We start from the raw sequence: 15,429 nt of genomic DNA, 5'->3' as shown, positions 1-15,429 counted from the left end.
CCCTCACCATACACATCCAGATTTAGCAAAAGCGACTCTATAAACAAAATTTCCACGCAACCGAACAATTATATATACATATAAAATTATTATAATATTCAAATCTAAACTGTACCTGGAAGTAGAACGCACCAAATTGCAAATTGTAAGCTAGTTATTCATATACATATACTCTTTACAAATGTATCTATGTAAACCTGTCACCTGGTCTAATGTAATATTTTTCTAATTCAATGTGTTTTTGTCCCGTCGAAATAAATGATTATTATTATTATTTTATCCCCCAAACGATCGGTTCTTTTGCGCTCGTTCCACGCGACTCAGACGATCGTGGTGAATCGAAATCCACGATGAACAGCCATCGCGTTTAGCCTGAAAAAGCTGTCAGATCAGGATTATTGATGACTCGCATTGATGACCGTCGTGAAAGAGCCGCTGACCGCTGTCTTCGGCGTTGGCAGCTCTCGCTAACGCGAATATAATACCGTGCTTCTCCCTCATAAGGGAGTCCAACAATACAATTTTCATTTTCCGCCGAAGGGTGAAGCATTCCCCCGTTCCTTGCCGCTTTTCAACCCGCTTCTCTTTATCTTCTCTCCCTCGCGTGATCTCTCTCTCCGTTTCCGCGGCTCTCTGTTCGACGGTAGAACGTTCACCGTGTCACGTACCGAATACGTTCGCCGACGTTGATCTTCTCGACCCAGTCGTCGCGATTGTCGTCCTTGCGAACGCATCGGAGGTAATGGCGTGTGCCCGTTGGAGAGAGAGCCCTCCGTTACGGACGATTTTGTCCCGCGTCGACATTATTTATCACTTTCCAGTGAAGTTTCGAGACTCTGGCCGACACCCTCCTCGAAGAACTCGTGTAGCAAAGGGGAAGGGCGAAGGAAACGAAGTGTGGACGTTTTATCCGTCGTAAAGGTCACGCCGCGTTAAGTATACACTCTTCCGGTCAATTGTGTCCAAAGTTTCTATAATTACGTCGTCGAGGATCGTTGTTACCCGCGAGGGAAACGTAAAGATCTCTGTGTATTGTCATCGTATTCGCATCGACGCATCTCTCGCCCGTTCGACGCCCGAAGCGGGTAAATTCAACGAAAACGATATCACCCTTCCCCGAAGTATCGAATGGAAAGAAGCGATCCGAGATATTCATGAGCCACGGGGGTGAAATATAAAGGAGTTCAACTGGATCCCGTTAGCGTGGAGTTAGTCGGTCCGTCATTGAAACCGGGCGCAGGCAAACAAAGCTGACGCAAAGAACCGGCACGTGTGTTTGCTGGTACCCGCGGTGCCCTGCGAGAGGTCCGCGACAGACAGGATATCTCTAGGAGGAGGAGAACAGTTTTCGGTATCAGACGTAATGGGAAGAGGCTCGTCCGGATCGTCCGTAGCCAGTTCCGAAGGGAATAGGCTGACCCGTTGCGCAAATCCGTAAGGGGGAGTCCGCGACTGCGGAAGGGATCAGCCCGCCACGTGACGAGCGTGTTTGCTGGGTACACAGAGCTCGGTGTTTGGTACACACGGCCTTGGAAGGCACAATGCTCGATGGGCTCCACCAAAACAGCGGCGCGACGCCGGCATAAGCGATATTTGTGTCAGCATAAAGGACCCCCTAAAGCCGTGTTAAAAGAACAACCGTACCCCTCCACTTTCCTCCTCTCTGTCCTTCTGTCTCCCTCTTGCTTGTTCGCCACGATCCTGCCAATAGTCGATACGGATCACGTTTTTCTCTCCCTCTCTCTCTCTCTCTCTCTCCCTGTTCGACGGAAAATATTACATCTCGAAACCGCTCAATAACGAATTTTTACGAAACCGATTCCTGTAAGATACACGCGTTGTAGTTTCCGGGGACGCGCGTGTGCACGTTCCTCGATTAACACAACCGACCAGTGATTTATCAGCTCGTTGATTACATTCCCTTCACGTGTTTATATCGTGTACCGACGTACCTGGAATTCTATACCCTCGCCGTGTTTGCATATGCAAGCTAATCGCTCGCTCGTGATCGCTTCGCGTTCCCCTTCCTCTCCGAGCTCTCCGAGCTTGCTCCGCTTTCGTTTTTCTTTGGTGGAATATCTGGTCGAAAGTCCGTTAATCTGGTCCCCGAATCGTTTACGTTGATCGAGCAAAAAGTTGCTTCTTACTCGGGAGAAGCTGCTCGAAAAGTGTTCCTCGAATAAATGCGATCGGATTAACCGCCGAATGCACGGAGACCTCGACAACGGTGACGGCACGGGATTAATTGGTACAGAGATAGTCAGCCTGGCGGAAGACTATGACGGCTTAACTAGAGTGCGCCAGCTCCCACGGAGATCGGACACCAGACAATCCTTCTCTCTGGCCGTGGTAGACGGTTTACAGGCCCCGATGCGAACCCAGATATTTCGGCGTTGCGCGTCGGTAGGTGGCGTACAACGCGATAAAAATAATAACAGCCGCGCGATGACATGTTTATTATGGGTAATTTTACAACGCCGCGAACCTCTCTTATCTTTCCTACATACGAATTTGCACCGGTTCTCCCGATACGATCTATCCTCCTCTACCTCCCTCCTACCTGGCTCGTTAGGAAATTAGTTGGCCGACCTGTCTTCTTTTCGATGGTAATGAACAGAGGAATGTATTGAAAAACTAGAACAAAGTGCGGTTTGTCTTCTCCAATTATCTAGATTCTAGATCCTCCTTCTTATCACGAGACCCATGACGGCATGGGAACCACACGCACACACGTTTGTTAACAACGAAACGGTACACACGCAACAGCGCCGCAGTTTCGTGGACGATGAATCCGAACGATGATCCGTTTCGCAACGTCGAGAGAAACAATTACGCCTCTGTATGCACAGAAGCAAAAACAGTAGGACGACATTCGGAGGTCCTCGACTTCCGTGCGAAAGCGCAGCTGAAAAAAATCCGCTTTCAACGAGGCGGAACCCAGATAGAGAGAGAGAGGGAGACAACACGCAGCGTGCCCCGCGAGGATTTTCAGCTAAACGACCGTTGGCTAATGTTCGGCACGGACGAAACCTCTTGCACCCGGTTTCTACGCCGACGACAGTCGCATTAGCCACAGGACGAGGTTACAATGGACCCCTCTGTTTTTCACGCTCCATCGGGATGCCAGAGGGGGGCGGGTACGAAAGGGGGCCACCAACCGCCTCGTTCTCTCGCCCAAAACCCCCTACTTACCAGGGAAGATCTGTGAATCAGACCGTCGCGCGTGATATAACACCGAAAAAAAAAAAAAAATTGATAAACGACGGAACTTCACTGCTCTATAATGTCACCGCGACTTTCGCGCCCCGTTCATCAAACAGAGCATCGTTCTTTCTGGCAGGGAAGGTTCCTTTAAATCTTATCAAACTGCTATCCCCCCGGAAATGTTGTTACCTTCCACCGGAAGACGGACTCGTACGCCGTTCGACTGGATGTCCTCGTCCGAGTATATCGGTTGTCGCGTATTTCGGAGCACTTCGCGATAGGGGTTTCGTGCCGCACGATTTTGGGAAAAATCCATCGCGGGGGGAACGTCAATGCGAGCTTTCAAAGTCGCAGACTGGTTTTTCACCGTCGACGTCACGCTAAATCTCTGGCGCATTGTTCGCGCCCCCTCTCGCCGTCACGATTTTCCATTGGCACCCCTCGATATCCAGCCGTACAGTCAACTTCCACCCCTTATTCCCTCCCTTCTCCCACCGTGCCTGACCCTCGATTCCTCGTCATTGCCGTGCAACGTATACATCCCGTCTGAATTCGAAGTCTACCGGGACATTACGACCCGCGAAAACGCCGCGGTATCTCGCTTGTCATCCCTTTTGCGTTCACACCCCTACTGTAGCATTTCAACCACCCACAGAGAGATTCTGATAGATTTTCAACGTCCGTAAACGTTCCATCTTCCTGGAGAACGACGAATGATGGTGGAACGTTCGGCCGTTAAGAGAACCTGCCTTGATATCGCGAAAGATTGTTAACGGGAAGAATATATATGTATAGCAACCCTCGTAGCTGACGAAGGGGGAAATCGCGACGTTCCATCCTGATATTTCACGCTTGGATATAATCGACGATCCTCGCCGATTGGCGTGATTAACGAGAACGATTAATAATTAAGATCCTGGGAAGCGGCCCTCCCTAAAAAGCCGCGGGCTCCACTCTCGCTCTGTCTCTCGCTTTGGCCCGGCGGGAACACCGGGTAATGGCAATTTACGCGTCCCACGGGGCCAGATAACTTCGTATCTTCCCAGTAATCATTTATTCTCTCAATGGGCACGATATTACCAAATTGAATTAGATAAGCGGCTACATGTATCTTCCACGTACGTGTTCGCGCGTGAAAGAACTGGTCGAAGGTACTAACGTTGCAATTTTGCTTGTCGAGAAACTTCGTTCCATTAACATTCCATTTCCGAGTGACAACTGGAATATATCTATTAACGATTCACGATCGATTATAGCGCTGTCGGGATCCGTCGGCAAAGACAACCGAGAATAAATTCACGACGGTAGTCACACCACCCTGGTAAATCGACCTATCGTCGCTAAATACATCCGTTTGTGACGTTCACGATCAGGGTGCCGAGAGACACGCCTGGAATCGTGCATGGGGAGTGGACGTTTCGTATAGAGCCACGTCGTATTAGAATGAAAACGGAAACAACCGTGAAGCGATCGGGGCTTCTCGTTTGAAAAGAGACGCATCCATCGGTTGGTTCTGCTCGTCCACGTTCACGATTCTTAATCGTCGCTGACAGATTACGTCGATTAGTCATCTGCCGACGATTGAGAGGTATTCGAACACCCACGTGGGTTTCGTGGAAGTACCATTAGAGAATGAGCATACAACCATCTCTAGAACATACCTGTCTACTCTATGATAGACGTGCCTACTAGCTATAGCCACTTTGCTCTACAAATAAATTAGCAAGCTCCAAGAGGGATAGGTTATTCGAATAAATAAACTCACGACGATGTTTGGACACGGGAGTACAGTTGAATAGCGAACGCATTGAAACGCCAAACGGTACCGCAAGTGTCGTCCGAAAGTATATACCTACCCGTTTTCCTATATTGGCCACGTGGGCCGGACGCGCGGAGAACTGTTTTGTTACCAGCGTGCGATCCCCGCCACGTGCCGGAGATTAATGTGTTTTGATTTTTAGACTTCGCATTGTAGTCAGCGTAAGCCTTCGGTCGTATTGTTGCGGACCGTGCGCTCGCACCACGCCGCCTCACCGCTGCTAGGCCCTCGATATAATAGGCGAACCGGCAGGAAGCACCGCGAATTCTGCAGGATGCCTACCCAATCAATGCCATCGATTTATCGTTCGATCAGAGATGTTTAATGTTGCACGATTCAACGGAACGAAAACGGAGCGAAATGAAAAAAAAAAACGGAATAAACGAATCCGTCCTCGAAACTGGTTTCGGTGATTCTCCAGAGGGAGGGGGCGTGTACACGCGTCGCGTCGTTCGTAACGCGACCATTAACAATTCCCGCGACAACACGGAACGCAACACGACGGGGAAATCACGGCGAAAATGTAGCCAGGTATTCCAGCAGTTTCAATTTATCTCTGGTTTTTAACGTTTCAATTTAATTGACGGCACTCGAACGACAAAGAGGAGGCTCGAAAGTGAGACAGAGAGAGTGAAAGAGCCCAGAGTAGGAAGAGACGACCCGATTAATTCCTTTGTCGCCTATCTGCCGGTGGAATAACAAACCTCTTCGGCGGACGGGAGTCGAGAGGATACAAGGACGATAAAATCACGAGGGTCCACGGGACGCCGGATAAAAAGACTGTAAAGTGAGAGGGATGGGAGAGGGTACCGTTGGTAAGGGGGGTACGGCGGGGGTAGGAGAGAGGTCTGGAAAGGGTGCAGGAGGAGGATGAGGCTCTGTGGACCTCTAGCCATCCCTTCATTTTCCAGCATCGGCCGCGCGCGTCAGCGGAGGGAGGAATAGCAATTAAAAGTATCTGGCACAATCTTCGTTAAACTTCTTCCTCGTTCTTGGTCGACGGAGGGAAGGCATTATTAAAACGTGCCGTCGGCTGCAACCGCTACACCGCCTCCTGCTCTCCCAGATTTCCCTTCCATCCCTCTGTCCCTACGCCACCCCGTGCCACCCTCGCACCGCGAAAACGGTCCTACGTTTTCGACTCTTTTGCATAGAAAATGTCGCCAGCTCCACACCGAACCGGCAGTTGTAAGTATCGCCGTTCAAACAATTCCCGACACTTCTTCGAGAACGTCGAATTTCGTCGACGATTGCGACTCGTTCTTTGTCTCCCCGAGACCACTCCTTACGTGTAAACTTTACATAAACTCGCATGGCTGAACGAGGAAATTGTATACCGTCGGCACTTCGTAAATTGCTAATTCAAAGGACCAAACAAGATCATCGACCAAGTACAGTCGCTGTACCGAGAGAATCTCGATGACACCCAATGGTACTTGCAGAAAATACAAGCTACCGAAACTATAGCTGCGACGGCGGAACGTCATCACGACGGAAGCCCCGGTTTATCGAGAATTTTGAGAATGGTAATACGGAAGCCAGGCACAGAGACAGAGGGAGAAAAGGAAGATGTCTACGACGACGACGGGTGCGGAAAAGCCGAGAGAGGTTCGGTGGAAGGTAAGAAAGGGAGAAGTTCTCAGGGTCTCTCCAAGTAATCCTGCTGCCGGCACTGAGGTCGAGGAATATAGGATGAAAATACCTGGAGTTAGAGAGGTCTTACTTGTCTCACCCTGCTTTCCCCCCGCCCCGTTCCTCTCTTCGTATTCTGGTTTCTCGCAACGGGTAGGACGACCGTCCTAAATAAGACAGAAGTCATCGTATAATTCCACGGACTAATGCTCGACCCTATTAAGACCCACCCCACGGACGATTATTCGCTTATACAACACGAAACCGATAATGGCCGTTCTGTTGGCCGGATGTTTGCACTTCTTTCTCGCGTCCAGACGGCTTACCGATCAAATTCTTAACCCTAATGTTCATAACCAGGTGTCCACTTGTGACTTTGAGCTCGAAATTGTTTTATGATTCCGATAGAGTATCTTTAAATCCCCTCAGATCCTTAGTCCAGTGTACTTTATAATTGGGTACGTACCTCAAAACTTTTGCCACTTAATTCTTCCAATATTTTCACAACAAACTTATACATAATAATAAACTGATTTTAATATTCATCACTGTAAAATACTTAAAAATATAATAAATAAAACAACAGACAAAAGAAATATAATATTCAACTTAGAAATACTCAAGTACACCCACTCCGCTCGAAGTTTCGTACAGAACTGAACGCTTTCAGCAACTACACATGTTACTAAATTCCTTTCCTCGATTTAAACAATACAACGTACAGTTGTCTCAAATAGAAAGAGAAAGTTAAAATCGGTTAGAGGGTAAATGATGGTCATTGGCGGGCGGATACCTACCTGGGTACCGCGGTCATGAAAAAATGTGGAAACTTTTTGGTTATGAACGTTTGCGTTAAAGGTTCGTCGGCCTCCAGATGGCCACCGATTCGTCGGTTCGCCAGTCCCAAAAGCCTCGAATGGAATTTTCATCATTTAACGTCCCGCAGGGAGCTGATCGACAATTTTGCAAGATTGTCCGGACGAAATTACCCCGATTCCCCGGGGAGACGATCCAACGAAACTTTATACTGTCGGCATTACTCGAACGTCACCGACGAAGACATTATGTCACAGTTGCCGAGAACGGCTCTAGCGTTTACGATTGGCAGCGACGAGAGATCCGCCATGGTATCGCTCGATTATTCCGTTAAGACACTCGGTGGCGACTGTACCTTGAAACGTGAGAACTTTTCTACGGCAATGATTTCCACCAACTTTTAATGCTTCGTTCGCCGTTACGAGGACTCCTTCGCGAAGTAACACGCGCGCGCGCATCCGGAAAAATCAGCTTTTATACGATACACACCGACGACTGAGCATAACTCCAGAGGTGCGTTTCACGAGCTAAAATAATACCGCGTGAATAATTGAAACAGTTTTCGTTACCAACCGATGCGTTTCTCCGGTATCCTTGACTGTGTATTCTCCACGGTTCAAGGGAGGGAGTTCCGATCAACGGATGGGTACCACAGCTACCCGGGTAAAAACAAATTAATTGCGAATCAACGACAGAATCCGTGGTTCCGTCACACCCACTTGGACCCGACGCATCATCGGGAGCCTCGAGATGGAGCGAAAGCAAATACTATTACCTCCAACAGGGGGTGAGACAGTGCTGCTAGGCTCGACCGAAGAGAGCGAGTAACACGCGAGAACGAGAAAAAATTCCGTCACGATCACGTCTGCGCTCGCTTTGTCCCCTGCTTTGATTTCTTCCAACTTGTGCTCCAGAACCGAAGAGAGAGAGAGAAAGAGAGCGTACGACCGAGAGAAATCGAGGGAGAGAAAGGGGGAAGAGGGAGGAGGAGACACGAAATGGAGGGACGCAGACATAAAGAGAAAGATAGAGAGAGAAAGAGGCTTTAGCTGGTTCGGTACCGGGAGAGTGAACGATATTTACATGCGATTTGCATACTAGTTGATCCCTATTGCTTCCATCTCCAACGAGCCAGCAGGGGCGGCGGACCTACACCCGAACCCTCCGTCATGGTGCTCCCTCGTCCTCGTCCTCCTCCGCTTCCTCTCGTTTCACAATTCCACGAGTTTTCATCTCTATCTGTCCGCACTCTCGGTATACGCGTATCACCTTTACCGGTGCGAACCGTAGACGTTCGCACGTTCTCGCGAGGACGCGTAAGCGAGACCGTTCGCGCTGAAGTGAACCCTGAGGTGAGGCGTCCCGGACGTTATTCGAATCCTCCTCGTTATCATCCTATGCCTTAACGAAGTGTCCCTCTTTCTCTCGCCCCCCCTCGACCCTTTCCCCTTTCTTCGTCGTTTCCCGACTCTCTCGTGTACTCGTTCCTTTTGCAAATATCCGACCGCGGAAATTTACTCGTGATTCTCCCCCTGTACCCGTCTATTCCATTCTTCAAAAATAGAACGCGAATCTTATTACCGAATAGCCCCGATTTGGAAACACACGGGCCACGGAGATAAACGAACCGCGAAAAAAGAGATCGTTTCGTGGCGATAGGAGAAAAAGGAAACTCCCTGGCAAGCTGTGTGCTTCGGAGGATCTCGAGGATTAAACGAAGCTGGCAAACAGGCGTAATCAGGTCATATAAATGTGACTGGCTAATTGCAGATAGTAGTCGGTTTCACGGTAGCTCGCGTTAAGGAGCCCGTGGGTGGAAAGGTAAGTCCACCGGTGCGATCTCGCGTCTCCTGACGGACGAAGAAGAAAGGGAGCAAAGGAGAACGGGTGCTTGCTGGTTTCCTATCTCGCTACCAAATGGGATAGCCGAATTAGTCGGGATAATCGAGTCGGGAGAGAAACGCGAGGAAGGAGGGCTGTGAACTCACCGTGGGCGTGCTTCTTCCGCGAGCGTAAAATCTGTCGAGATCCTCCGGGGCAGCGAAATGGGTGCGCGACGATGAAAATGTCGACTCGTAGAAAATCCACAAAACCGATAAATGCACCTAATCTCTCTGAGCACGTGTACAGATCACGTCTGGAAAGAACGGAATGTAGTATTCAAGCGAAATTCGCGTCCAGAGGCAAAAGTTCGTTCTCGAGCTTTTCGTCGCGGCTTAATTAAACGGCGCGAGAAAGAAACGAACGGGGCACCGTTCTAAGCGCGCGATTCGATCTGCGTTCGGTATCCCATTTTTCGTCCTCGAAGGGGGTGCATGGAGAGACAAGGAGGGATGAGAATCTTTTAAGAAAAGCAAGCACACACTCGGGTCCATCCAGGAGCGCAAAGAACCGATTGATATCTGAGCGTGCTGCCACGTGAGCTCCCGAAGCACGGCGTCTAATTAACTCCGTGACTGGCTGACCCCACGCGACCCTGGGGCTCTCGTTGCATGCCTCGATGGCGCCTGTGTGCCTCGGCACATGCACGCGTCCATCCACCGTGCACACACGTGTTGCATCGGCTCGCACACCTAACCGAGGGCCGCTATTCGCCGTCGTAGATAGAGACATCATCGTGCCACCGGGAGCCGCTCTACACGTTAACCTTATACGGTCCCTCGACCACAGAGGAGAAGAAGGACCCTTCCTCCTCCGGGGACCGCGACGCTCGGAGCTGCACGAACACGCTCTGATCCGTGAACTCGAGAAGGTTGCCGAACGTTGCGACGAAACCGAAGGACCGCGAGGAATTCACGACCACCGTCGCTGATCCTCTTTTTCGACCAGTGACCGGTACGCCGCGGTAGTCGAAGCCAGTTGGCGTTAACCAAGATGGTTATACCGATAATTTCTCGGTGTCGTTGTCGCCGTCGATCTGCCGCGATAAACACTGGGGGCCGAAATAATCGCAGGTGGAGAGGGGAGGGAGAGAAGCACCACGATCGTCAACGCGACGAGTTTTTCGCACGCTCTTCAGCAAACCAAAAGATAGACGTACAACACGCGCGCGCACGCGGTGTCCCCAGTGTTTCGTTAATTAAAATGAACGAACGAACGAACTGGTTAATTTTATGCGAGTGGCGAATCGGGCCGGTGTGCATGGCTTTCCCATTACCGCGCCCATCTCCTACCCCCGCCACCTTCCCTTCGCCGATTGGTCACTGGTGTCACAACCGATCATGCTCTGCTCCTCTGCTATACCGTCATCGATGGATAGCTCTCTCTCTCTCTTTCTCCTTCTTCTTCACAAAGCTATACCTCGTTGTCGTTGCTAGCAGATTCTACAAAGAACGGTAAATACAACTCTGAGAATTTTATCTCTAAAGATTCTCCAGCACGAAATTCTCGAAAGGTCTCGCCCTGATACCGATTCATTTCGCTTAAGCCGAGAGACCGGCGCGCAAAGCGGCATTTAATGTTCCCGGATACAGTGATACACTGTTTATTGCCAGCAGCCCCCGTGGAATTTTGAGCAGGCGCGCGACGATACTCGCGAGCGCAGGGGGGACCAGGAATTTTATTTCGTGGTCGCGCCCCTCCACCGATTGCGCGCCTAATGGCGAATAAATCTCGATGAACGTCAAACGAGAAAACTAGACAACGATGTCGCGTTTAATGGAAATTAACTTGTTCCGACTGTGGGCCGGTGTCGACGTTAAACAAAAAATACCGCGGAGATATTCGCGGCGCAAAAAAAAAAAGAAAAAACGTTCGCTGCTTCGCCAAAAAAATGCGTATCGAGGCGTTCGCAGGTGAGGGGGTCGTTGGAAACGATGGCGTATTTTTCGGAGGAATGAAAATTTAGTTAGCCGGTAGACCGAGCGATTTCGAAATTCCGATCGCGGTGGGAGTGCGCGGTGCGGCGGTTTGAAGCCTGAGGGAGCGGGGAGAAGGGATTCACCCCGTGGAAAACAGGGTGTGGCGCGTGAGAGCTGGCTCACCTGAAACAACACAACGTTTTCAGATCGCTGATCCCATAAGCGTCCACGTTTGATCCCTCTGTTGTTTTGCGAACGCATTCGCCAGCCTGCCGGTTAATTCGCAAAAAGTCTGCGACCGCATTCTTCGACTCGAACGGAAACGAATCCCCTCGAGCCGCCATCTTCGCGGGGGAAGATGGACCCACAGTTGACCCCATACACTAGTGTCGCGTTTCGTACGTTTTTAATTAGACCCACTGGGTCCATCCTCCCAATCGAATGCGGTTCGATCGATGATGAAGGGTTGACGTGGTTATTTAACGCGGCACTAGGCTGCTTAACCGGTGTGCCCAGAGAGAATTTTTTTAGAGTGAGTAGGGGGGAGAAAAAGAAGAAAGGCGACACGCGGGATGGTACTCGTCAAGTCATGCAGAATAGTAGAGATATATCGTGGCGTAATATGCAAAGCGGATCGGATGTAGCCGGCGGGGGGTGAAAGCGGGAGCCAAGGGGTGATTAGCGGGACAAAAGCTGGCGCCGCTACAAGTGGAACCAAATTGGTAGAAAATTGATAATCAACCGCCAATATCAACCTCCCATTGGGAACCCCGTGTGGGTCGTTGCGCACGAAGAGAGGGCCGAGGATTACCGTAGAAACACGCGCGAAATATTTTTCTGGGAAATAAAAAATAGCGAACGGCCGGATCACTCGAGTCGAAACACAAAATCGAGCGGATTGCTGGTCTCTTGGAAATTCAATTGATCTCGATCGATCGGTGTACAATTACGGGCGGTATTCTAATTCTTTGATCGCGGTTACGGAAATACCCTCGATATCTTGCGACGTGTTTGAAACCAATTTCTGGAGAAATTTACATTGTATTTCAGGCGGAGACGTGTCGAGGAGGAAACGCAAGAGCGAGAGGCTGTTGAATAATCGACGAGCAGCCGGGAGGAAAAATTGAGCGACGAAGAAACGGGATGAAGCTGGATCGAGCGTAGAAAGAAAAAAGAAAAGAAGAAGGAAGCATTCGGTAAAGAGCGAAACCGTCGACCACCCCTGCACTGTGAATGTAACACGTGTACGGTGTCTCGCGTCTATCTGAAAAGTTCATCGCTACGAGGATCGGCTGAAAGAGTTTCCCAGAATGTGAACCCGTCTCGGGGCCCATGGTGGCGAGTGCGTAATCGAAGGAATCGTAGAACACTTTTCTCATGCAAATAAGCCCGATGCGGGCTCCGAGAAGGGACAACGAACTTCCTCCTTTGGTCCGCTTAAAACTTCGAAGTTGGATCCTTTTAAATTTAAATGATTTTCCCCACTCGCGAGCGAGCGGTACGTTCCTCTTACGTCGCGACTCCTCGCGCCCGCCAACGTCGCGAGAACGATAATAAAAAAGGCCAAAGGACGCGAACCAGACGACGGATAACTTCGGTGCAATTTCAGCGACCCTTTATTCCCTGTAACCCAAAACCACAACTGTATTTTTTTCTTTTTCGAGCGTTCGTTTCGTTCGACAACCGTAATGTTCCAACGGTTTTCGACGCATCGCGTCCGTTTTTCCCGCGGACATTTCACAACGATCGTAAAAGACCGAACGCGTATTTGCCTCGGTGATTATTAAAATCGAATAAAATGTTCACAGGCTGTACGTAATAATAAGCGATCCGGCCGGCGAATATACGCGGGCGATAATTACGCGAGAGCGGCCGTCGCGCGGCGGAATCGTAGTAACGTTAAATATATCAAAAATTATCGTTTCGCCGGGGCAACGGAGGATCCAATGACCAGAAAAATATTTGCCTATAACTGGGGCCGCGGTGGTCATCGGTACAGCCGGATACGCATTTGAAATTCGAATTATTATAATCACCGGGCACGATTAAAAACGAGAAGGCGCGAGGGGGTTGGTGGGGTTCACCCGCGTAACCTCTACCGCCGTTCGATGATATAATTATAAAGAGTTACACGGTACGATGCGTCTGGCGAAGCGAGCTTGTTAAATCGTTAAATTTCATGCGCATTAAATTAAGAATGGATACTGTAACGAGTTAACGATGTACATACGCATCCTTTATCTACCGGTGCGTCGAATAAAAGCAGAAAAAAGGAAAATGTTCAGGCGAAAAATCTGCCAACCGAATCGTTTCTCTTACGGATACCTGTAGCGTGAAACGTTTTCTCGCGTGGAGTCCGTGCATCCCCTCCCGTTTACCGAAGAATTCGGCGTCGACAAAGGATACCGGCATTAAAACGGGATTCTTTTTAATGGGGTAGAGGCGGCAACCGCGTTAATACCGTGTGCCTGGAATCATGATTTCGCGTGAAAAGAAAAGAGAGAGATGGTGGAAGTAGGAAGGAAGAGGTTCCCCGGGTAACCGCGCGCGCGGATGCGCGATCCGCGTCCGTGCAGAGTGAACGAGAGTGACGAGGTAGAAGAGAAGAGTTATTAAAATGTAAATATGAATCGACAATCTGTAACCCAACGCGTCGGCGTTAAGCACGTGTGCGCTGCCGTGTAGATAAACGTGTCGCGAATATTCGCGCAGGAGCGCGCGGTGGCGTTCGTAAAATGGGCTCGATGAAAAACTTGTTCCGGCCAGCTTTTTATCACCGACGATTCAAACTCTGTCACCGTCCCGCTCCCCTTTTCACCCTTTCCCTGCGCGACGCCCTGTCCTGCTGAGTTTTCTTTCGCAAAATTCAAAAGAACGAGTCGAACGATTTCTTCACGAATTATATTATTAACCGCGACGACGGCTTCCGGTTCGAGCGAACCGCACAGTACAGCCGGGATCAGCAGATTCCGACGATCGTTGCCAAAAGCCCGGGAATATTTCTCGAGTCTGCGGGAAATAAAAATTCTTCGGCGTGTTCTGCTTCTGTTTTTTACGGTGCCGGTCATAAATTTATGTCGCGCGGGTTCCCCGCCTGCTGCTTTCTCCCGATCTCTCCTTCTTTCTCTCCGACGACTGGCTTTACAGATTTATGGACTTATAGATTCTTTCTCCTGCTTCTTTTCCATCCCTTGGATTTCGCGGAGGTGGATCCAAAGCCCCCGCGCCAGCAGCCAACCTCGATGGAATCCTTCATCCCTCCTGTTTCCTACGATTTTTCCACCCCTACCCTCCCCCCTCTACGTCGCATCCGTCCGCGTTCCCTTCCGTTATATACTCGCTCGACCCGCGAATTATGCGCCGGATGAGAAAAAAGACTCTGGCTGGTTCCCACTTGCCCCAGATACGTTTGTATCTCGAGTGTTTCTTCGTGCTCCTTATTACCGGGAACACCGGCGGCGTCGTCATCTGTTTCGATCGTCGTTGATGTCCTCTAGATATCGAGAGGGAGAGAATATCGGTAAAACCGTTAATCCCCCGAGTTTTCTCGAAATGTCCCCTTGAATTCGTGATCCGTGAAGAGTCCCGAGTGTTTCCACGACGGCGATAATGACGCCTATTAGAAACGGTATTTTAGTCTCAACGAGAACGATTCCGTAGTCGCGGAACTTTCAAAGGAGACGGAGGAATATCCGTTTTCCGTCGGGAGCGTAGATCGTGTAGACAACCGCGTGCAATTATATCCCGTAGGATAACGTCTCGACGTAAAGCATCGAAAACGAAATCCCACGGGATGACAGTAACCACAGGCGGTTCCTTTCCGTGACCGGTGGAATCTCATTCTTCGTCCCCTTTCTTTCCCTCCCTCTCTCTCTCTCTCTCTCTCTCTCTCTCTCTTTCTCTCTCCCCCTTCTGGTTCCCAGTTTCTCCGTTGATTGCTCTCTCGTGCGCCTCACCGCGGCGGCCGCGATAGCTCATAAATATTCAATGGCCACGCGGCCAAGATAAACTAATTAAAACTTAGATCTCGGTAGTCACTTTAGATTTTTACTTACACAAGAAGCATTTCAGCGGCGGCTACCCGCCCGGAAAAAAAGTCTACACGGCGCGGTGCCCGCGAATCCGATTCGACTGCGAAGACCGGGACACCAGCGACCG

The 15,429-nt window shown here is 50.0% G+C and overlaps 1 long non-coding RNA gene across 1 annotated transcript in view; it reads left to right on the top strand.

The window, feature by feature from the left end:
• Positions 1-12,488, top strand: part of LOC107192833 — a 31,020-nt gene extending 18,532 nt beyond the window's left edge. The window contains exon 3 of the long non-coding RNA XR_001516313.1: positions 12,322-12,488. This is a non-coding gene — a long non-coding RNA (uncharacterized LOC107192833). The remainder of the gene's footprint in view (positions 1-12,321) is intronic.
• Positions 12,489-15,429: the final 2,941 nt, after the last annotated feature.

Source organism: Dufourea novaeangliae, unplaced genomic scaffold (genome assembly GCF_001272555.1).
Source record: "Dufourea novaeangliae isolate 0120121106 unplaced genomic scaffold, ASM127255v1 scaffold445, whole genome shotgun sequence".
In the NCBI taxonomy this organism is placed as follows: Eukaryota; Metazoa; Arthropoda; class Insecta; order Hymenoptera; family Halictidae; genus Dufourea; species Dufourea novaeangliae.
The sequence above is the reverse complement of the archived record's forward strand: the minus strand, read 5'-3'. Positions and strand labels throughout refer to the sequence as shown.